The following is a 24,961-nucleotide window of genomic DNA, read 5'->3' on the forward strand; positions in this document are numbered from 1 at the left end:
GTATACCATCTGGTCCAAGTGATTTACTACTCTTCAGTTTGTCAATCAGGTCTGCCACATCTTCTAGGTTCACCGTGATTTGATTCATTCCATCTGAATCATTACCCATGAAAACCTTCTCCAGTACAGGTACCTCCCCAACATCCTCTTCAGTAAACACCGAAGCAAAGAAATCATTTAATCTTTCCGCGATGGCTTTATCTTCTTTAAGTGCCCCTTTAACCCCTCGATCATCTAACGGTCCAACTGACTCCCTTACAGGCTTTCTGCTTTGGATATATTTTTAAAAGTTTTTACTGTGAGTTTTAGCCTCTACGGCCAACTTCTTTTCAAATTTTCTCTTAGCCTGTCTTATCAATGTCTTACATTTAACTTGCCAATGCTTATGCATTATCCTATTATCTGTTGGATCCTTCTTCCAAATTTTGAATGAAGATCTTTTGGCTAAAATAGCTTCTTTCACCTCCCCTTTTAACCATACCAGTAATCGTTTTGCCTTCTTTCTACCTTTCTTAATGTGTGGAATACATCTGGACTGTGCTTCTAGGATGGTATTTTTTAACAATGACCACACCTCTTGCACACTTTTTACCTTTGTAGCTGCTCCTTTCAGTTTTTTTTCTAACTATTTTCTCATTTTATCAAAGTTTCCCTTTTGAAAGTTTAGCACGAGAGCCGTGGATTTGCTTACTGTCCCCCTTCCAGTCATTAATTCAAATTTGATATTATGATCACTATTGCCAAGCGGCCCCACCACCGTTACTTCTTTCACCAAATCCTGGGGATGGGGAAACACCTCCAGTACCTGAATGTAATTCGCTTTGAAGTGCTGAAAAAAGTGCAAAAAGCAGAATATAAATCTAAATACATAAATCAATCAAGTGCTCCACTGAAAATTAGATCTAAAATTGCTCCCTCTCTTGTCGGTTGATGAACTGTCTGATCTTGATGAACTACACAGTCTTTCCAAGTGAAGCTACAGGATTTTAGCCAGTATTTTCAAATCAGAACTCAGCAGCGATATGGGGAGCTGTGATCCACACTCAGTGATATTTTTCCCAAGCTTACAGAGGACTGAAATAGTGGCATCCCCCAACCGCCCCAAAGAAGAATCAGCCAATCCAGTGTTCTTGTATAGAGAAAACAGAAATGGGGCAACATCTTCCAAACATTTTTTCTAAAGGTCTATATGGTAGCCCATCAGGCCCACGGCATTTCCCACCCAGAAGAGTTTTAATGGCTTCCTAAATCTCTAAAAGAGAAACAGGTGCCGCCAGCATTTCCCCACTGAGCATCATCCAGCTCAGGAAGAGCCATGCTGTTTAGGAACTGCTGAATGGCTCCCACAGCAGGAGGGCTAGGTTCCGAGTACAGAGTAGAAAAATATTGCACCAAGAGCTGTTCCAAGTCATGCGGGTCAGTAGTACACAAGCCCTCAGGAGTACGTAAAGTTGCAATGTGCGACTTCTCTTGCCTCTTTTTCACAGCTCTTGCCAGTAGGATCCCCACCTGACATTATTCAAGATCATGTGCTTCAAAACAACTGCAGAAAAAGGTATGATATCTCAAATATATGGGATTTTATCCACACCCATTGATAATAAGGCTACATTTTAGCAGTTGGGGGGGGGGGGAAGATCTGGGGGGAGGAAACAGGCGCAGGGGGATTAGGATAAGTCATTTTGGTGAACTGCTAAGAATTCTTTTTCAGCCAGGATCATAGAGAACTGCTATAAAGTGTTACTGCGATGGTATTGGACTCATAAGCGATTGCATGGGCTGTTTCCAACCCAACGGGATAAGTGCTGGAGACAGTGTGGACAGTCTGGATCCTTTAATCATCTCTCGTGGTCTTGCAGTGTGATTCAGGAATCTTGGTCAAAGGTGTGACAATTGATAGAGAATATTACGACAGTGAAAGTGGCTAACGATGCCAAGTCTTTTCTTTTATCTAATTTTTCACCGGATTCACCTTTGACTTTACTTTTAATAACTCAAACCACTTTTGCGGTGAAGTGTGAGCTTGCTTCTAATTGGAGGAAAGAATCCCCAACATCCATGGATATGCTCACTAAAAGAATGTGGAATGCCTTTTTTATGGGAAAGCTGACGGCTTTATGACAAGACAGACTTGCTTTTTATTTGTGAACTTGCCCCCTTCCAACAATGGGAGAAATATTGGTTAACTATTGGTCCTAGCTTAGATTTTGGGTGTGGAGGTATGTATACATTTTTCTTTTCTTTTACTTTTGAGGATGTGCAAGGGCACCTTACATAGGTTGATGTATCCAGGGTTTTTCATGGTTATGTTGGTACTATGTGGGATGCATAAAATAAGCTGATTGTAGTGGGGTGGGGGGATTTGGGGGGGTTAGGGGGAAAATATTGGAACATTTATTATGGAACTGTATCTTATGATATATTACAGACATGCTTTTTTTGTTTTGGCATTTTACCTTGTAAGCATACATGTTGCTTTTAGTTTAATAAAAATATAAAGAAAGAACTACAAATTTTCCTGTTCTTCTCTTCTTTAGGAATCAAAGATAAAGAAGCTGGTAACATGAGGCAGGGAGTGGCTTCCTTTTCAAAATCTCGTTATAAATTTACGTGAATCACAGAATGCCTGGTAGTGGAGGGAGTCTTGTGTCACTGTTACTGAGGTGACACCAAAAGTTGCACATTCTTTTTTGAATGGTGATAAGGGAAAACCTCCTAGTTCCATTCTGTTTGCCAGATCCAGATGTAGACATAGGCAACTGCCTAGAGCCTAAAATGTTAAAGGCGCCAAATATCCAGGTGAAAGAGGAGCCTGCTCCCACTTGCTTTAGGGCTATGTGCTGCCACAGTTTTAAAGGGGGAGGATGTGTGCACCACCATCATATTCTGCCTGTGGGAGTGCAAATCTTAAATCCAGCCCTGCTGTTTGCAGAACTAGAAGTGCAGGGTTTTTACTGGGGTTCTGTCCCATTCGGTATAGTTTTGGGTTAATGACAGAATCCAGACCTCACTCCCATATAAGAGGATTAGCTGAATGATGCTGTCAGATAATTATTTAATAGTTGTTTTACTGGAGCTTGCAACACACACTCTTTTTCCCCTCTTGGCTGTGCCCTGGGGGCTTACTTGATTTAGAAACTTTATCATCATTTTGATCTGTCAGAAGCCAATAATAAGTAGGAAGCAGTTCCTTGCTGGTCTTATTCTAAAAACGATCCCCAGCACTGGCATGAGACACCTATTAACCACATTCAAACTTTCAAGTAATTCAGTAAATCACATAACCACACCCCATTTTAACTTTTTCTTCTATTTCTCTGTTCCTGACTTCTCTATTATCCCCTCTTTCTATGCAAATCTTTGTCTCATTGAATCTTTCTGTCCCTCTATTTCTCCATATATGTATAGAATGTATAGAAACAGATACAGATATCTTCCTTTTTGTTTCTTTGTCTCTTTGTAGCTATCTCTCTCACACAATGTATCCCCCTTTTTTTGTGTCTCTGGCTCTCTATGTCTTAGGCATAGATAGTCAAAAGAACTGCTGAACGGTGCTTAACTGGTTAATCACCACTGATATCTTCAAGCCAGACCGGGTACAGTGTCGAATTAGTGGGTCCAGGAATGCAGTTAACTTTGCCCTGCTGGGGAGCTGCTTCCTGGGGTTTGCATCCCTTGCTCCTGCTTCCCAGTATCTGAAACTGCTGCCCTTCTGTTTCAAAGACCTGCCTCCCTCTCCACTGATGTCATCAAGTTGGCTCAATGCTCAAAAATCAGGCCCAGCTTTTATGAGGAGTTGCTGCTAAATGGACAAGCCCAAGGGTCCATCCCTTGGTGAAAATCTGGGAGCAGGTTATAGTAAAACATGTAGGGTCCCACTGGGATCTCTACTAAAGGAATTGTGGCCTAGGGGTTAGGTTGAAGTAAGGTAGTGTAGAGGATTATACCAACTGTGTCACAGTACCCCCTTATGAGGCTGCGGCAGTGGTTGCTACCTGCTCCTATATAAAATAGTGAAGAAACCACTCACTAGGAAACATATAATTATATAGAAAGTGGAGAGACTGGGGTGGAGTTAAGATGGCCGACCTGACTGCTGGTGGGTGAGAGCGTTCCTTGGCGTTTTCCTCTATTTTGTGGTTAAACATGCCACATTCCGTGCAAAAGCGCAGGGGAAGAGAGCGCGAGATACCCTCAGTGCCTCAATTACAATTGGATCGATGGATGCACACCTAATTCGGAGAGGATTAGAATTGGAGGAGAATGGCTCGCGGCGAGGTTACTGGGAGGAAGCAGGAACTGGGGCCTCGCAAGAGCTCCAGACATCTCTCTCCCCGATATAGCGTATGGACCCAGAAAATCCTACAGAGGCACGGCTAGTGGAGAGACTCTGGGAAGAAGAGCGTGAACCGGAAGGAGAGGGAGCCGTTGGAAGCCCCCATGTAATGGTGTCCACACCCGGAAGAGATGGAACATCGATGCAAGCAGTGCCTAGCATGGGAGAAACTGCAACCGACGGGGAAACTCTCACAAAGCGTGCTGAGCCTCTGATTCTGGTAAGACCAGAAAAAATTACACTTGAGACTATTTGGAAGGCAATTCAGGCACTGAATGAGAGTTTAAACCTGAGAATTAACCCTGTACTAGAAGCTCAGACATTAATAGAAGAACGTCTGGATAAAATAGAAAAGATTGTTGTTGAGAATTGTGAAAATGTGGTGGCTTTAAAGAAAGAAAACCTGGATACCAAGAATCTACAAATGAATTTGGTTAAGGTGAATAAAGTTCTAACTAACAAGGTAGAAAAGTTGGAAAATGTCATACAAAGCAAGAACTTGCGTATAATGAATTTTCCTAAGGAACCTTTAGTATCTGCTAAAGATGCAATCAAGAAGTATATGCTTCAAAACTTGAAAATAACAGAGCAAATGCTACCAATAATTGCCAAAGCCTATTTTATACCACCTTTTAAAAAAGGCTCTGTTAACCAAGAGGGGTTACAGGTATTATCTTCTGTTTCACCACCGTTGGATGTATTGAGAATATTGGAATCTACACAACAGGAACTGTTGGAGCCATCTACTATGATTGTAACATTTCTTATACAATCAGATAAGGAGTGGATTCTGAGACTTAATTTTAGACATCGACAGGAATTGTTCTTGGGACATAAAATAAGTATATTCCCTGACATATCGCGATCTACGCAACTTAAAAGAAAGGAACTTCTAAGATTGAAACAGAGAATATTAGAAATTGGAGCCTTTTATTTGATAAAATATCCTTGCAAATGTATTTTGAAATATCAAGGGAATACATATATTTTCTTCACTCCAGGGCAAGTTCTGAATTTCCTGGCAAATAAATCATCAGAGATAGTAAGTTAGGCATGATTGTGAGAGTACCGTAAAAAAGATTGCAGCTACATACACATAAATATTACCTCTCTGTGAAGTAGACAGGTCAGTCTTGTTTTCTAAGAAATGTTCAAATGTGTTATAGGTTGAGATTCTAGTTATAATTTTTTTCTAAAACAAAAGAACAAAACACACTCAACGTTTCTCTCCGCATATGGCACTAGCACACGGCCCGACACGGTGCGTGTTTCGTAAACCTTCTTCAGGGACCTTAATAGTAATTATTTGCACTATTCTGAAAGAATAAAGCGAGATATAACATTTAAATACCTAAATATACCCAAAATAATAATCAAATAAACTGTACTATATACATACATGTCTTAGTTCCAACCTGCATGCTCTCATTTCAAACAGTGGCCATAGCGTTTCCAAAGGATCCGCCATTTTACTTAGCTTTTAAACTTTCCTACAACTCAACATTCAACCAATCGCTGACCAATGAAATAAATCTGTTAGAACCAATAGGATAGCAAAAACAGGCTCTTTAAATCAATGTCATCCATTCTACGTTCTCATTCATTCCAGACGTAAATTCTGATGCAAGATTATAAATCCAACGTTTCTCTTTATAATTCAACAAAGATCGTGTATTACCTCCCCTGTTTGGCATTTGAACAACATCCAAAATAGTCCATCATAATTGTTCAAAAACATATTTCTTTAACAAGCAATGTTTAACTATGGGAGCTTCTGTATTTTGCGTGTGAAGCAGACTTCGATGTTCCCTCAACCATACTTTGATAGGTCTAGATGTACGACCAACATAGAGTTGAGGGCAAGTGCATTGCAAAACATACACTGCATTATGAGAATTACATTCAGTATGAAATTTCTTCTTGCAATTTCTACCCGTGATGGGATGTTGCCAAATGTCTCCTGGTATTGTAAATGGACACATGTCACAACTATCACATGCTTGATGACCAGGGTCATTAAAAGACTGCCTATACAGTTATATGTTTCCTAGTGTGTGGTTTATTCACTATTTGATGTTCATTAATACCACATTGTGACCAGTTTTTTGATTTATTTTGTTTCTATATAAAGTCAAGGTCCCTAGTGTCCATTTGAGAAACAAGGACCGTTCCCTTGATTTTCTTAATTTTCCTATGCAAAGCCTGAAATCCTTTGATTGGAAGTTTTTGAAATGTAGCAAAAGAGCTTGCAACTCACATCCAGTGAATGTGAAGTTTCTCCAGTGATTCTTGAACTTGAGTACCCAGTGAGAACTTTTATTTTGTGACTAACTTTTCATCCACCTTTCTTGCCCATCATCCTGAGAGGAGAAGGAACAGGAGTTCCTTGAAGATCCTGATGTTTCATGGTCCGAGGGATTCCATGCCCAACCAGCAAAAACATGAGTGGAAGAGAAAGGAGCACATACCTTTCCAGTATCCATTGCTTGATAGAGAGAAAGTGTGCCACCCACCTATTTCTATTACTTGAATTGTTATAGTTCTACTTGACATATGCAGCACTGTACAAAAAACACTACATCAGAGACAATCGCTGCTCAATACACCTGGTATACAACTACGGAAAATACCCTTCCGGTACACAGAGAAGAGCAATAAAGCTTTATCCACTCAGTACAAAAAAATTGCATAGGAAAAGTTTAAGGATTCAAGATCAGTTATTGGATCTCAGGCATTGTAATGGGGATTAGATTAGGAGAAGAGGACCTCATGTGTTAAGGCTTACACAGGAAGGCTTCCCATCCAATTCAAAGATAAAGAAGGGACCCAGATTTAAAAATAAAGGATCTATGGAATTGCAGATTTACAAAGTTTTCCATGAGAATTGATTTTTGGAAAGCAAAGAAAAGAGAGACGTATGTGCCACAGAATATTTGAACTAACTCATCAGTAAAGTTATGTTTGGAACACCATTACTAACTCAGTTTTATTATTGGTAGTAAACAGATTGCTAAAGAGTTATCACCCAGGGTCCAAGAGGCTATCCTTCCCCTACAGAGAATCCTGTAGAACTAATAAGAGAAAATATTTTTTTTTACTCATCATATAATTAAACTCTGGAATTTTTTGCCAGAGGATGTGATGAAAGCTGTTAGTGTATCTGTGTTTAAAAAAGGTTTGGACAATCTCTTGGAAGAAAAATCCATAAACTGTTATTAAGATGGTATTGTAGAAATCCACTGCTTATCCCAGGGATAAGGAGCATGAAATCTATCTAGCCCTTAGGTTCCTGCCAAATTTTCGCCTGCGTCCCGTCCGTGGAGCCGACCGAGCACGATCCTGTAGGTGCTGGGAGAAGGGCCGCGCAGCCGGCGCAGGACCCATCGGGCCGCCACGAGTCAGTCGCACGCCCGATGACGTCCGAGAAGAGAGACTAAGGCCGGGGATTTAAAGAGCCGCATCACCTGAAATCGCCCTTTCGCCTGCGTCCCGTCCGTGGAGCCGACCGAGCACGATCCTGTAGGCGCTGGGAGAAGGGCCGCGCAGCCGGCGCAGGACCCATCGGGGTAAGGCCTTAATTTCTCGCCCTACCTCCAACGGCACCGCACCGGCCACCTGGCTTTTCAACGCGACCAAGCACCCGATTCTACTTACCTTCACCAGGCCTCCCCTTGCTTCCCATAGCCGCCACGAGTCAGTCGCACGCCCGATGACGTCCGAGAAGAGCGACTAAGGAGACTGTTTCCTCTATAAAACCCAAACTATTTCTAGGCGTCACGTGCCTAAGGAGCACGTCAAAGGGGCCTGCCCCTTTGATCGCCCCTTCGAGCAGCCCCCTTCGGCAGCCCCATTAGGCACCCTTGAAGGGATTACAACTGTGTCCAGGCGGCATTTTACCGTCTGCAACTACCATCGTTCCTGCTCCGCACCAATTCCCAGACGACCAGCCCAAACTTATTCTGGTGAAGTACCCAAGCTTGCTGTATGTATGAGCCATTAACGATATAGCTACGTAACTTATACCATCTCTCTGCTAAAGCTATATACTACCCTACCCTCCTAACCCCCCCTGTTCCCCATTCCCCCTTCGATATTCAGCTTAACATTTGAATTGGCCTCTCCAAGACCATTACCGCTAGTCTTGCTACTCACTACTACTTTAGCCTGTTTTGTCATTTGCATATTCCTACCGCATTGTTGTTTTGCAAACATACTGATACCCTACCTTTAAAGGTACCTGTATTTTGCTCCTCGTTGTTTTGCCATATTTTTGCTATCACTCCTGTACTCCACTAACCCTGTTACTAGCTTTACGCCACCATGCAACAATGCCTCCTTTCCTTGGACATTGTACCGTAACATATCAAACAGAAATCCACCCATACAATCACCTTTTATCCACGCAGCAAACCACACACCACAAAACCCCTCAAAAAAACGGAAGACTCATCCCCATACACACTATCACTCGCACGCAAGCCATTAGCCTTTCTCTTATGTCCTTCATCCTATTTAATGCACAATCTCTTCAAAAGAAAACCCATCTTCTACAAGACATTCTCACTGATTCTAATCCTGAAATATGCGCTATCACTGAAACCTGGTTCAAACAACAGGACACTCCCCTTATCAACCAATTATCCGTAGATATCTATGATATTTTCTCAATCCCAAGGAAGAAGAAGAGAGGAGGCGGCTTACTCCTAGCTGTAAAAAAGGACCTCCAGCTCTTGGCTCATAAATGTGATATACCACATCAATATGAAATTGGCTTCTTCAAGTCAAAATCACTTCAACTATGTCTCATCTATACCCCCCCTGGTCTACTCGAGAAAGATTCATCACCCCTTATCGAATTCTTCGCAAACGCACTATCACCTGACCTACCCACGATCCTCCTAGGAGATTTCAATTTGCACGTGGATACCTCACCACAGTCACCTGCCTGCGAAGCTTTCCTGTCCTCACTCGAAGCTATGGGCTTCCAACAGATAGTAAACTCCCCCACACACAAAGCTGGCCACACCCTTGACTTGATTTTCATCAACTCCTCCATCAGCGTGAACAGTCCACCTTTGTGTACGCCAGTACCATGGTCTGATCACTCCTTGATCAAGACCATTCTTTCACTTCCCCAAAGCTCTTTGTCTGCGCCCCGTCAACCCATATCCTTCAAATTTCGCAAACCCTGTGATGTAGAAACCATCACTCTTGCATGCTCAGACATAGACAAACACATTGCCTTTCATCCCCAGATAATGCATTCTCCTCCTGGGTGAACGTTACACTCAGCATTGCCAATAATCATTGCCCCCTAGTAACAAAGACTATCAATCCCAATCGCAAAAATAGAAAACCTTGGTACACACCTCTCCTCAGAAATCTCAAAACCCTACTCAGAGCCTCCGAAAGGTCCTGGCGCAAACACCAATCCCCTGCTACCAAAACCCTCTACTATCAACGCATGCACGAATATAGAAATTCCATCCTGAATTCCAAACGGGAATACTACGCCAAAAAAATAAACGGTCTGCAATACAACCCCAAGGCCCTTTTCACCATGGTTGCTGACCTGACCTCTCCCATACACACACAACAACTAGCTAACTCCTCCACAAATCGTTGCAACGAACTAGCTCAATTTTTTAAAAACAAGGTATCTTCCATCACAGCACAGTTTTCGCACAACAACCTCAATATCTGTCTTCCCAATATCAACTCTCCAGTCTCCCTTTCATTGTTTGAGTCCTCATCCTCCCTAGAAGTGGAGAACATACTAAAGAAAATGAAACCATCAACTCACCCCTCTGAAACCATCCCCTCTAAACTCCTACTATCCATACACAATGTGATCGCCAAACCCCTCTCAAATATTCTCAACTGTTCACTAGAGCATGGCACCGTCCCAGACTTTCTGAAACAAGCAATAGTGAAACCTCTACTTAAAAAATCCAACCTTGACCCCAACACTCTTTCTAATTACAGACCGGTATCCAACCTACCCCTCCTAGCTAAAGTTCTTGAAAAGCTAGTGAACTCACGTCTATCCGATCACCTTGAACAGAACAACATCCTCCCTTCCACCCAATATGGTTTCAGGAAACATTTAAGCACTGAAGCTCTGCTCCTCTCCCTACACGATACCCTTATCAAAGGAATCGACTCAGGATCCTCTTATCTCATCGCATTACTTGACATCTCAGCTGCGTTTGACACAGTCAATCATGATGTCCTACTCAACATTCTCAGAAATATTGGGATCACAGGCAAGGCCATTGATTGGATTCAATCTTATCTCCAAAATCGCTCTTTCACTGTCTCAATGGACAACAATGAATCTGATCCCATCAGTCTTCCCCAAGGTGTACCCCAAGGTTCCTCACTTTCATCCATGCTTTTTAATATATACATGCTTCCCCTGACCACGCTTCTCACTAACCTGCATATCAAACATTTTATTTATGCTGACGACGTGCAGCTCATTTTCCCTTTCTCTGACTCCATCCAAACTGCTTTACATAGCTGGGAATCCTGTCTTTCCTCAATCAACCAACTCCTAAAGGACATGCACCTTGCTCTCAACTCTAACAAGACTGAGCTCTTAATCATATCGAATAGACAACCACTCCCAGACATCCCTCTTGCTTACTCAGCTACCAACTTCCCTTCGCACACTCGCAACTTAGGAGCTATTATTGATAATCACCTCTCATTCAAACCATTCATCAAATCCATCATAAAGGATTGCTATTTTAAACTCCAAACAATAAAGAAACTCAGACCCCTACTACACTTCAAAGATTTCCATACAGTCCTACAGGCTATTATTTTATCCAAGCTCGACTACTGTAATGTGCTCTTACTCGGCATTCCTGCATCACACACCAAGCCTCTTCAACTCCTACAAAATGCCTCCGCTCGGATTTTGTCAAACACAAAAAAAAGAGATCACATCACCCCCACACTTATTCAACTACACTGGCTCCCTATACAGTCACGAATTCTTTACAAAACACTCTCGATCATACATAAGAGTCTAGTAAATTCTAACCTGAACTGGATTAACCCCCCCCCATCTCACCCCGTACATCCAATAGACCCACCCGCCCAGCACTCCAAGGAACACTCCATGCCCATTCTATCAAATCTTTTAAACTCTCCTCTACTATTAACAGAGCCTTCTCTCTTGCCGCCCCCACCTTATGGAACTCACTGCCCCATGATATTCGAATAGAGACTTACACCCCCATTTTCAAAAAGAAACTTAAAACCTGGCTCTTTCGGCAAGCCTACTCCATCTCACCCCCTATTACATAAACCCCCATGTGAATTGTTAGATTGATATCCTGGTATGAACGCCTTTATGTCTGCTGATTCTGTACTGTGCACTTTCATGTATATAGTTCTAGTTATAATTATTATAATCAGCATCTACCCATTGATGCTTGTTATATCTAAGGGCTCCTCCCAAAGATTATTTATTTGTTACTGAGTTCACCATGTTTATCTGTTATTTGTAAGGGCAATGCCCAAAGTTTTGTGTTCACTGTGAACCGATACGATGTGCGAACGGATATCGGTATATAAGAAATGTTAAATAAAATAAAAATAAATAAATACTTGTGACCTGGATGGAAACAGGATACTGGGATTGATGGACCTTTGGTCTGACCCAGTATGGTAAGTCTTATGTTCTTATAGGGCTGTAATAGATTCAATAATTGAAGACGACTTAGCCTTGTGTATCTTGTTTTTAGGATTAGCCCTGTGAAAACTGAAGTATTCTCTACCTAAGATTACAGACTTACTTAGATTTTTATATTCCCCTTTTTGGCACTTCAAAGTGTACATCAAAGCAGATTACATTCAGGTACTATAGATATTTCCCTATTCCCACAGGGCTTACAATCTAATTTTGTACCTGAGGCAACAAAGGGTAAAGTGAATTGCCCAGGGTCACAAGGAGCAACATTGAGATTTGAACCCTGGTTTTGCTGGGTTGTAGCCCGCTGCTCTAACCACTAGGCTACTGTTAATCCTGTTTCTTAAATAAACATTTCAGTCTTTTAAACTTAAGCAAAATGCTTTATTAGCAAGAGATATAAGAAAGCACTACAGAATGTTATATAAAAACTAAATAAAATCAATCAGACAGGCAAATAAAGTACAAGATAAGATTCTGTAGGGACTAATATTCAATCTGCTATGCTGTCCAGCTAAAAGGTTAGCAGAAGTGAATACCAGACACTGATCATCTGCTTTAGTCACACCTTTATATCTTTTCTTATCTTGAACACACCAGCATTTCTTCTTTGACCATTTATTTGTTTATTTTTATATACCGGTGTTCGGTTTTACACATCACATCGGTTTACATTCCAACAAAAAGAATGCAGGAAATCAAGCATTTCCTTTGTCAATACATTGAAACTATAATAGAACATGGAAATTGTTAACAATGGAAATAAAAAACATGGAAATGGATAACACTACAGGTTGCATGAAAGGATGCACAAAGGGGAGTGCCCCTTTGTCGCGCGACACCTGTTGGCTTGGCGCTTTTCAACGGACCGGCTCGGCTGCGATGACGTCGGGGGGGGGGGGGGGGGGGCGGGCGGGTCTCTCAATCCTGGCTTTCTTCACACTATTCTCTGCCCAGTTTCAGCGGTTTTTCAATTTTTTGGTCTTTTTTACCTTAGATGTTACAAGGTGCTCAAAGGAATAGTGGCTAGCCCTCCCCTTCATGAGCAGCTGTTGGCTTGGCGCTTTTCAACGGACCGGCTCGGCTGCGATGATGTCGGGGGCGGGGGGGTGTCTCTCAATCCTGGCTTTCTTCACACTATTCTCTGCCCAGTTTCAGCGGTTTTTCAAATTTTTTTGTCTTTTTTACCTTAAATGTATACCATATAACGTATTTCCTCTGCCTTTCTTTGTATATTACTTTCTTGTGTCCTGAGTACACATCCATCACAGTGCTTGATATCTATGTGTTACTTGGCATATGCATATCTTAGCGGGAGGTGCTGAGAGAGTCTGGGTAAAGTTGTGCTGAGCCTGGCCCTGAGGAGCGGGAAGCGCTGAGGGAGAGTCCAGTAAGGGTGCGCCAAGCCAGGGCCCGCGGAGCGGGAGATGCTGAGAAAGAGTCCGGGTAATGTTGTGCCAAGCCTGGCCCCGCGGAGCGGGAGACGCTGAGAGAGTAACCCGGAAGGAGAAGCGCTGAGATCCAAACAGGAACACCCGGTCTATGGAGAGAATATGGCACCAATTAGGAACCATGGAACTCGTTCCCAAGTTGGTTAGTGGAGGTTGGAGGTGAAGCTTAAATACTCCGGGTCAATGATGTCATCAGCTGGGGATGAACCCGGAGTTCCCGCCATAGGCCCTTTAAAGGAAGGACTGATAGTGCGCTCGAGTGCCTAGAGAGGCCCAGGATTGGAGTGCTGGTCGGCAGCGTCCCGGCCGACACGTGGAGTGCAGAGAGCCAGGAATTGGAGAGCCAGGCAAGACATGACATGAGTTGAGCCTGCCACGGACGGCCGCAGTCAGTGGTCATAACACTATCTTTCCTTAGACCACAACTTAAAGGGGTGGGGGGATGGACCCAGAAAAGTCAATGGAACAAGATCTGTACATCAAAGAAAAAAAATAAAAATAAAAAGACTGCCAACATAATTAGGAATCAAGCCAAAAATTTAAACTACACAACTATACCAAACGATGATTAAGTTCTATCTTCCCCCTTTGAATCCAAAAAACTCTTACTTGCACAGGATCAAAGAAAACCTATTTCAGGCCAGTATAATTAAAAACAAATTTGCAAGGATACCATACAACATAAGTAGCACCAAATACCCTGGAAAGCGTTATTACAATTTTTTTCTTATGCTCCTGTATGGAACAAGAAAGATTAGGATAAATTTAAAGCTTTTGTCCTTTAAAGAAGGCTTGGTGATTACGGAAGCAGAGACTGAGATCTTGTGGAAAAATGAATGATACTAAAAGTGTTGCTCTTGAAAGAACTTCTGCCTCTGACATCTCAAGGAGTCCAGAGACATCCAAGCTAACAGAATATATTTCCTGAATTCCACCACTTTCTACTCCCACTTCACCAGATTTCTTTGGAAGATAAAATATTTTATTAATGGGAGGAAAACCATCTTCTGGGATTTCCAAAACCTCCTTGTTGGAGAAATTACTTACCTGATAATTTTGTTTTCCTTAGTGTAGACAGATGGACTCAGGACCAATGGATTTATGCTCCCCTGCCAGCAGATGGAGATGGAGCAAGCTGACGTCACAGTATATATAAACCTGCAGGACCCCAGCCTGCCAGTATTCTCTTAAAATCAACTGTGGACAGACTAGCAACAAATTTGATTAAAAAATATGATGAAAAACAGGTAACCAGAACTGTATTCAACCAACCATAAACACTGAACTCACGTAAGATTCTAGGTACCCCAAGCTAGGGTCTGGATGGACACTTACCAGTTATCCCTTGGGAGATAGAGCCCCACAGGAGGACTATTGACACACTCAAGCAGCAGCCGAGGGCAGGAAGCTGAGTCCATCTGTCTACACTAAGGAAAACAAAATTATCAGGTAAATAATTTCTCCATTTCCTAGCATGCAGACAGATGGACTCAGGACCAGTGGGTTGAACCAAAGCTACTCCAAATCAGGGTGAGAGACTGCCCGTGATCCAGTCAACACTGCAGGTATAAAGGCTGCATACTCCCAGGTTTACACATCCATACAATAAAACCTGGAAAAGGTGTGTAAGGGGGGCCACCTCACAGCTCAGCAGATATTGATGGGAGACAATAGACTAACCTCCGCCCGTGACACTGCCTGAGCCCTAGTGGAATGAGCCCTAACCTGAATAGGCAATGGCTTTCCAGCATCCACATACATCCTTAATCCAACGAGCTATAGTAGTCTGCGAAGCCAGAGCACTCTGCTTACTCCTGCCATGGAGAACAAACAGGCAATCTGTTTTTCAAAAAGACTCAGAAACCTTCAGATTCTACACGACATCCAAAGAGTGCAAAAGATGAAACTCCTCCACATCCCTGGCCTTATCCAGGAATGGCAAGGAGATGGACTGATTCAAATGAAAGTCCAAGACTACCTTGGGCAAGAAGGATGGAACGATATGCAGCTGTAATGCCCCTGGAGTCACCTAAAGGAACGGCTCCCTGCAAGACAAGGCCTGCAGCTCAGAAATCCGATGCACAGAACATATAGCCTCCAGGAACACAGTCTTCAAATTCAACAACCATAAGGAAAGGCTACGCAGTGGTCGGAACGTAGGGCCCACCAAAAAGACCAGTACCAAATTAAGACTCCAAAATGGAAGCAGTAACCTCAAGGAAGGCCTAAGATGTTCCACTCCCTTCAAAAAATGGGCCACGTCAGGATGAGACGAAAAAGAAACACCATTCACCAGGCCTCTGAAACAGGCAGAAGCTGCAACTTGCACCTTGAAGGAAGTAAGGGCCAAGCCTTTATTCAATCCATCCTGCAAAAAATCCAGAATGAGAGGGATCTTAACTGAATGAGGAAGGACTCCCCTGCTCCTCATACCAGGCCTCAAAAACTCTCCAAACCCACACATAAGCCAAGGAAGTGGAGCTGAACCGCATCACGATCAACCTCATCATCAGTGCCATCCAGATTTCAGTTGGGAACACCTACAGGGAACTGAGGCAAGTCCCGCCGCTTAAGCACAGGACTGGAAGAGGGAGGAGCCACTGACTGAGGGTCCGACCTGACAGAAATGGGGGAAACTGAGGTCTGCACCTGAAGAAAGGCTTGTAAGCCTTGAAAAAATTCCACCCAAGAAAAAGCAGCCAGGTCCAGACCAAGCCCAGAAGGAACTGGAGCTGGTCCCATAGAACTGCCCTCGCCAATGCTTGAGCTAGTCAAGGGAGAACCAAGATCTGGCGCACTTCCAGCCAAAACCATAACCAGATAATCATCACAATGAGAAAATCCAGGTTTAGCAAAATCCGAGGAAGACAACTCTCCCTGAGCATCTGAACAGCGCTGACACAGGATAGAAGCCAGGTCAGGCTGAGAAGCCCTGAATTGACAGACAATACAAAGAGAAAGGCGCTTAGGCTTCTTGTTTATCAGCGCCATGAGTGGCGGTAACTATGTGTTCAAACGGCTCGCACTCAAAAACTCTGCGCACACAAATTATAGGCGCCCCAGCAATACGTGCAGCAAGATGTATGCACCACTAGTGTACTCTGCTGGAGCGTATTACCACGCTCAAAAAAGTTATGCGCACAAAAGTCATGCCTAGCGTATCGCAGACCAGACGCACTATACACACCAAAATCCTGTAGAAAACATGCACAAGCTTGCAAAAATGCCGCCGCGGCCTACCACACAGCATGCCGAGAAAAGCCTACCGTGGGGCCTAGCCCACTCAACCCGCTAGGCTGCCAAATTCCCCTAATTCCAACAGGAGCGGGAATGTCAGGCTGGCATGCCGAGCACGGAGACTGAAGGAAGGCCTAAAAACTCCATCTGTCTCTGTAGATAAAGTTCTTTCTATTTATTTTTATTTATTTAAAAACTTTTCTATACCGTTGCTAAGTTAAATACCGTCACAACGGTTTACATGTAGGCACATATTTAATGTAAGTAAAAGTGTACTATAGTACATTCTAACAGGTGCCGTCAAAGGTTTTCTTTTTTTTTTTTTAAACTTACCTGAGCTCAGCGCTTATCGACTGAGCACAGAGACGGTCTCCGGCTGCTGGGGGAAAGGGCATCTGCCATCACCGCCATGCTCAGCCTTCTGCACCTACTACCTTTCAGCTGTACAAGCAGCTAAGTCCATGCTGGGAACTGGCTACCGGACCAAGGCTCACCTCTGAGGGACCACAGAAATTACCTCAGGAATTCTCAACTGTGCGAGGGACCATAAGGTCCCACAGGAGACCTAATGGTCCCGCACAGGAGAGCGGGACTTTCTTTTCCTGAATTTAGAATTTCAAATTTCTCCTTCCAAAAAGCTCAAAGCAATCCCCATAGGGAGATGCATGTCCACCATCTGCTGGAGACAGAGAATACTGGCATGCTGGGGTCACTGCAAGGTTATATATACTGTGACGTCAGCTTGCTCCGTCTCCATTTGCTGGCAGGGCAACATAAACCCATTGGCCCTGAGTCAATCTGTTTACATGCTAGGAAAGATAGGATTTAAACAAATCCAAAGGAGAAGTAAATCTTATCATAGTTTTTGTATTGTTCGAAATAGGACATTGCTTCCTGTCCCATGACTTTTTAATTCATTTTCTCAGGAGTCTCCCATGGGGGACTTTGTCAAACATTTTCTGAAAAACCAAATACACTATATCCATCAGCTTACCATTATCTACATGTTTATCAACCCCTTCATAAAAATGTACCAAATTGGTGACTGTCCATGCTGTATATGACTAAATTTCTGGGGCCAGTGAATTTTTGAACTTTACTAAATTAGCCTAGATCAAACTGATATTAACCTTTATTTGCTTTCAATAGTTTTTGAGAGTTAATTGATTTTATTTTAGTCTATATGCTGCTAGGTCTTTCATTGTTGATGCATGTCTATTGATTTCTTAGTCTTGAGGTGCGGAGGAGGTTAGGTATGTTAGTCTATTTTATGGTTTTCTTGATATTATTCTATGAGGTAAAATGTATTTTAGTGTTGAAGTTAGTCAGATTGAGTTAATTATGAGGGAGAAAATTATACAGTGGTCACTTTTTTTTTTTTTTTAACATTTACCTTATCCAACTAAAGTTGGCCGGATAACTTTAATCTTAATCAGTAACATTCAAAAGAATATAGTTAAGAACAGAGTAAAAAATATACAAAGACTCAAGCGGTTAGCGGCCCGATCACCCACCCTCACCCAAATGTAGTAAATATAAGGGTTGCCATCCTGATCCGCCCTCTCAAACAAAAGTTTTTTTTTCTTAAAGAACTGGATCGCCGCAGGTCTCTTCCCCATCCCTGGCTCACCAATAGCTACTTACCTCCAGCCAACTCCTCTTCCCCCCCCCCTTCTTTCTCCCATTACACTTATCCTAACCCTCCCACCCCCATTCAGCACCCCTGAAAACCATCAGCCCACTCAGGGACGTGGTACACGCCTATCATGATCCCAGAGATGGTAGGGGTTAGGATAGGGGTGCTGGGGGAAGGAGAAGAAAGAAGACCTGGTCAGAGGTCAGTAGCTACTGCTGAACTAGGAGGAGGTGTGGGGGAGCTGCAGCAATCTGGCTCTTTAGAAAAAGAAACAAAAACTTGCCTTGTTTGAGGGGGCTTGGGAGGGGAAGGAGGATTGGGCTGGCAGCCTATTTGGGTGGGGGTGGGTGATTGGACCCTTAGGCCTAGAGTTTTGTTTTTTTGTTTTTTTTTTTGGCTCTTAACCAGCTATATTCTTTTGATTAAAGCTGTGTACCATTAAATTATCCAGCTAGTAAGATAACTTGAAACCTAACCTGCTATATTCAAAAGATGGCTGGTTAGGTTTAAGGTTATCTGGCTAAAGATAGCCAGATAAGTTTGTGTTTAAATATCTTTATTCATATCATATCCTTTTCATAACAGAAGACTGCAAAGAAAAATACATTTTAAAGAACATAATTCACAGCACACAGTCTCTTATACAAAACAAATATTACAAGCGTCATTAAGATGCCTCTAAAATCAAGTTTGCTTACCGTAAATAGTGTTTTCCATAGACAGCACGATGAATTAGCCAGGCTATCTGGGACGACCCTCCGGGCAGCTCAAAACGGAAATTTCTCTCAAGTGATACAGAGCTTTGCTCTATGCACTGGCGCAACAGTTCCCACGCGATTACCTGAATAGGCAACGATAGAAAGGATGAGAGGCTGTCCAGGGAGGAGGGCGGGATTACATGGCTAATTCATCCTGCCATCTACGGAAAACACCGTTTATGGTAAGCAAACTTGCATTTTTTTCCCATCGATGAGCAGGCTGAATTAGCCATGCTGTCTGGGAGTCCCCAGCTAAGGGTACATGGAGCACATTGTTGACTATCTATACCTAAAGGTGACATTCTTTCTTTTTGTCATAGTCTCGACTCTCCCAGCCCCTTCCTCTTCTTTTCCTTTCTGCCCAGCTATCCCCGGCCCCCTCTTTCCTGCTTAGCAGTCCCCCACACTCCCTTTGTCTTCCATCTCTCCCTGCCCAGCATCCCCAACCTCCTTTTCCCCATGCCCCACAGGGTGAAGAGAGTATCAGCAGCATCACTGCAGGTCCAGCAGGGGAAGATAAAATTGCTGACCCGTCAGGCCCAGAAGAGCAGTGATATCACACTCTGATCTGGCCTATCAGGCCCGATAAAAGCAGCCTCCTGATGGGAGGTCGCAATACACCGGTGTCCCGACACACCTGTTGAGAACCACTGGCTTAGATTGTACTGATTATTATAAGAGGGCAGGGTGGCTTCGGACTAACACATAGGGCTTGATATGATTTGTTTCCTATCAGAGCCTGATTTTTTGGGGATTTTATAATTGCCACATTATAACAAACTGTGGTATTATGAGGGCCTTGGTACCCTTAATGGGAGGGACATGTTTTAAAATTTGAGTAGAATGGGGATAGTTTAATAACATCCAAGGTGTGATATGGATGTTTACAGTTTTGGGTGGGTTGGTAGTATGTTGGAGCTTCCATTTAGAGTGACAACTTATTTTACGTTTCATTGTTGTGTATAGTTTAGGGGGTTTTTTTTGTCTTTTACTATGACTATGTTATAATTGTTATTGTTTGTAATGTTTTGGGTGGACCCTTGGACACTGTGGCAGCTGACCACACCCACGGGGGGAAGTCCCGTGAGGGGCCACAGGTCAGGCTCAGCTTTGGGACACACAACACAAAGTTATATCTTTTATTAGACAGAGTTGAGAAGCCACCAGAGGTGGCAGTAGTGAGTAGAGATGAAGCCCGGCTGGGCTTAGGGTCCCTCAGGACACTGGAACAGCGATTCCCTCTATGGCTGTGCTGTAGTGGAGAAAACTGAGATAGTGAGTACAGTGGAGCATACACAGAGTTCTGGTATAGAGCCTCGTTGGTAAAGTTACTCACACTGCAGTTTCTCCCAGAAGGTGACACAGAAGCTGGAATAGAGGCAGGCCCTCGAGGAGGGAGTACCTGGTTCCAGGGAACAGCTCTGAGGAAATAAAGTTGGTAACTCACTGATGATGTAGGCAGCGGTTTCTTCCAAGCAGAAGCGATAAGTTCAGGCAGCGAGTCAGGGAACATGGGCCCTCGAGGAGAGAGTACCAGTTCCTGATAGTGACCTGAAAGAAATGAGAGAGGCCCCCGAGGAGCGAGTACCCTGTTAGGATAAAGTCCAAAAGTTGGAGAGGCAGAGTAGCTAGGTATGGAGAGCGAATCCCATCCATAAGGAGATCCCTTGCTAACTCGATTAGCTAGCAAGAAGTGTAGGCTTTTGTATCCGGGATGTGTGACGTCATCACAGGGGGACGCCCCTGAGGTTCGTGCCAAAGAGAGAATAAGAAGCAGGGCCGTGCGGAGCGCGCGCCCTATGGTACCTGGACAACATGGCAGGATGCAGCGCCCAAGCCGGACCGGGGATGCCGGAGAGGATGGCAGGCAGACGTTCATCAACTGCGGGAGGAGTCGCAAAAAAAGTAAGGTGGGCGGAGTGGAGACGTCGGGCAGCGACAGTTGTAACAGTAATGTGTTGTTTTATGTGTTAACTATTACATTATAGAAATTTTTTTAGACAGTGATTTGTTTGTTGATGTTAGGTGCTATATGTATACATTTGATTATGTTTTTAGATTTCCTTGTAACTTGTTTGGAATGTCTTTTGTCATCAAGTGAATAATAAACTGAATTTAACAATAATAAGAATAATAATCGTGACACCATGCCTCTCTATCAATGACCCAGCTTTAAGAAACCAATCATAGCATTGTGCGCAGATCCGCCAAGAATCAATATCCCTCTGATCACAAGATGTCTTGTGCTCTCAGCTTCAGAAGTCAAGGAGACATGATTAAAGGCAAGAGTTGTGTTCCAGGTCCAGGCATCTACGCAAGTGCCTAATTACAAAAGATTAAAGGTGGCAAGAAAAAAATCTCCATCAATGAGACTATAAAAGGGCTGTGAAGAATGCAGCTCCACTCAGATGGCCGATAATTCCATAGTGAGTGAATTACACTGTACATATTTATCAGTCAATCCATCTCTCCACCAGAACAGCAAATAAAATAAGGAGGGAGATACAAGGGTTACCAGATGGCTCCAGGTTATTAGGTCAGGGTGAACAGCTGCCTCCTTTTGTTTCAGTACAGGTAGATCCAGCCCAGGTTTATACAGTACCACAGGCTTGCTTTATGCTTTTGTTATGAAAAATCAGAGCAACAAGCCTGTCATCATTTTGTTTCACGCTTTTCCAGCCAAAGAGTTCAAAGCATGTTACAGAAGTCTGAGGATTACATTTATAGCCATACAATGGGTTTAAACCATTTACCTGTCCTGAAACTAGAGAGATCCCTGGTCACCCTACATTGAGGACAGGTTTACCCAGTCCTGGTTTTGCAACCTCACCCTCAGTGCATAGACGGAGGTTTAGTTCTAGTTTATCTTAGGAAAATGACAACCTAAATTGTTCTCGTGCAAAAGATGAGATATATGGATGGATTTAATGGTTCACCTTTCTAAATCTGAGCTCAAGACAAGTTACAGTTAGTTACAGTAGGGAGTTCCTTACCCAGGAGGGCTCACAGTCTAAATTTGTAGGGTGAAGTGATTTGCCCAAGGTCACAAGAAGTGAAGCTTCCCTGGTTTTCAGCTGTCTTCTGTAAATGCTGGGCTATTACTCCATGCTACACCTTCAGCCGTATTACCTCACTTTCAGGAAAAAAGCTGAGGCATGGCTGCTTGGCTACACCTTCCTTTAGCACCCTCTTGCCAGAGACACTCAGTCTATCCGACCTATCTACCTGAACCATCAAGTAAGGATTATAAATTATGCATCTGGTCTCTCAATGCTATCCATTGTAAATTTGATTCAGCTATGTTTGTAAATGGCCTTCTACCTAAGCAATGTAATTGTTAGTTAAAACTTGTTTTGTAATTCTCCTTGAGGCCACTCAAGGAAAAAGGCAGAATATCAAATGTCTATGAATAAATAAATTATTTCTCAGCCATTCCACAGGAAAGATGGTCATCCTAAATAGTTGTGGGTGGTTCTTGAAAGTTGGAAATTAATAAATAGCCCTTGAATATAATGAGGTATTTTTTTTAATTCTGTTAAGAAGTAGTGGAACTGGGCTTTCTTTTTATTTCAGCTTTCTCAATTGCCAGATCCTGCTATAAATTCCTCTGTCTTCTGTACTGCAGAGTTCTAGTAGCCATATTCTGAGATAATTAGGGTTTTTAGAAATTTAAATTGATAACTCACAAGTTACCCATCTAAATGGCAAGTTATCCATTTAACTCATAAGTTATCTATCTAACTCATATTATCCATCTAACTCCCAAGTTAGCCATTGTGAGGGAATGTAGTGACAACTCCCTCACTCTACCTTAAGAGGCCTGGTTCAGGCTTCGAACCCAGTCCTCCTAAAGACAGAATGCCGCAAGGTAGTTTGGGTGAAGAGAGCTTCCCTTCACCCTATCATAGAGCAGGAGGCGGCCCTGGGGACCAGAGAAGAGTCAGGGTTGCCTAGAACGCTTATAACTGAAGGATGCTCCTATAAGCTGAAGTTAAGTGAGCTGCATTACTGTAAATCCTGAAGTAAAAACTGCTGTTCTGCTTCGGTTTGGTTTTATTTTGGTGAATAAGTTGTAAATAAGGAACTGCCAGGCTCAGCCTCCTTTTGTTTTACTGGTTATTCCCGAGGCTTGGCCAGCCTAATGCATCACATATTTTTGCTTAAGCAGGAAGCACAAGTGAAAAACCACAGCCGCAGAAAAAAAAAAAACCCTTGCAGAGATTTTTAATCACCTTTTCTGAGGCCTTCTGACTTCAATTGTTTTTGCTACAGCGGGCCAAGGGGGCTAGCCCCGCCTGGTCAGAGTCAGAGCCGGACAGGCTAGCAGGTGTTTTTGTTTTCCCCGCCTCGGGTGAGTTATTCATTTGAGAGCTGGCTCCAAGAGGAGAGAAAATGGAGCAGGTAATCCAGGTCTTGGCCATAGGCTAGCAGCAGCTGCAGAACGCTGTACAAATGCAAATAAACAGCACGATAACAAGATCAATTAATGCAAAAAAGCGCAGTATTAACTCAGCTAGCAGAGGCTCTGCAAATGGCTCTCTCCAGAATGCTCTTGGTTAAGATGAAGGCTGGCAAGGATGGGGAGGTCTTTCTAAAAAACTTTGAATGGACCACCCGTCTGTCAGCCTGGCCTGAAACCAACTGGACAACCTAATTGGCTAATTTACTCACTGGCAGAAGTCAGGCAGATTTTCACGCAGCCAATCCAGATGAGAGGGCTTCCTATGAGGACATCAAGGTCACTATACTGCAGAGAGTTGGGTACTCCCCAGAAACCTACTGGCAGTGGGTTCGGCAGGCTGCCCTATAGCCAGGGGAGAGCCCCCGAAACCTTTCACCAGTTGAAAGATGCTGGCTGGAATTGGCTCCAGCCAGAGCCAAAGTCCGGGTTGGAAGTAGCATACCAAATACTCCTGGAGCAATTCCTAGACGGATTAGACTGGCCCATGCGGAATTGGGTCTGCCGGCACATCGGACTCAGCTTAGAAACAGCCCTGGAAGTGGTGGAAGTTTTTCACCAGGCACAATCAATGCCAGCTAGTCCCAGAGGCTTAGAAAGACAACCTATTACAAATACCTGGAGTAGTACAGAGAATGGAGAAACCCCATCAGTGAACCTCTGAGATGGGGAGGTTGTTCATCCTCCATACCTGGCTTCCAAGCACCATCCCGAACACGTTTTAACTGTGGATGGAAAGGTCACTTGGCAAAGGACTGTCGGTATGGCTGAAGTGAATGTATAGATATCAGCCTAGTGACCCGACCAACACCAGAGGGAGAAGTACACGTACTTAAAAAATAATACTCTCAAGCCCTCAACTCCCAAAAAAGGGGAACCTTGGAAAGGCTGGAAAAACCCAGAAACGGGGCTTTGAATACCTTCTCCTTTTGTGCCTTCTGTGCGGAAAATGGGCATGAAGAAGAGTGCTGTCCATATAGGCAGGCACAAATCGAAGAATCCTTAAAAGAAACGGGTAAGGCAAAAGCCTGACCAACTGTCCCTCACAGGAGGATCGAGACACACAGGTTGATGAAAGGCCTCCAATAGCGGATTCCATTGCGCCAACAGAGCTCTCTGCAGAGGTCTAATATGTGCAAAGGCCCATGGTACCAACTCCAGCATTGAAGCCATTGAACCCAGGACCTGCAAGAAATCCCAGGCTCTGGGTACATGCAATGTAAACAAGCGCCGAACTTCTTTCTGTAACTTGCAGACTCTCTCCTCCATCAGGAAAACTTTGCTTTGCCTTGTATCGAAACGAGACCCCAGATATTCGAGAGTCTGAGATGGGATTAGGTGGCTCTTTGCCAAATTTACCACCCATCTTATCGATACCAGAG

At 43.4% G+C, this 24,961-nt stretch overlaps 1 long non-coding RNA gene across 1 annotated transcript in view; it reads right to left on the reverse strand.

The window, feature by feature from the left end:
• Positions 1-12,407: 12,407 nt before the first annotated feature.
• Positions 12,408-24,961, reverse strand: part of LOC115096566 — a 41,637-nt gene continuing 29,083 nt past the window's right edge. The window contains exons 2-3 of the long non-coding RNA XR_003858106.1: positions 19,061-19,203; positions 12,408-13,961 (exon numbers count right to left, since the gene is read on the reverse strand). This is a non-coding gene — a long non-coding RNA (uncharacterized LOC115096566). The remainder of the gene's footprint in view (positions 13,962-19,060; positions 19,204-24,961) is intronic.

The sequence above is a fragment of the Rhinatrema bivittatum genome, chromosome 1, assembly GCF_901001135.1.
Source record: "Rhinatrema bivittatum chromosome 1, aRhiBiv1.1, whole genome shotgun sequence".
Classification (NCBI taxonomy): Eukaryota; Metazoa; Chordata; class Amphibia; order Gymnophiona; family Rhinatrematidae; genus Rhinatrema; species Rhinatrema bivittatum.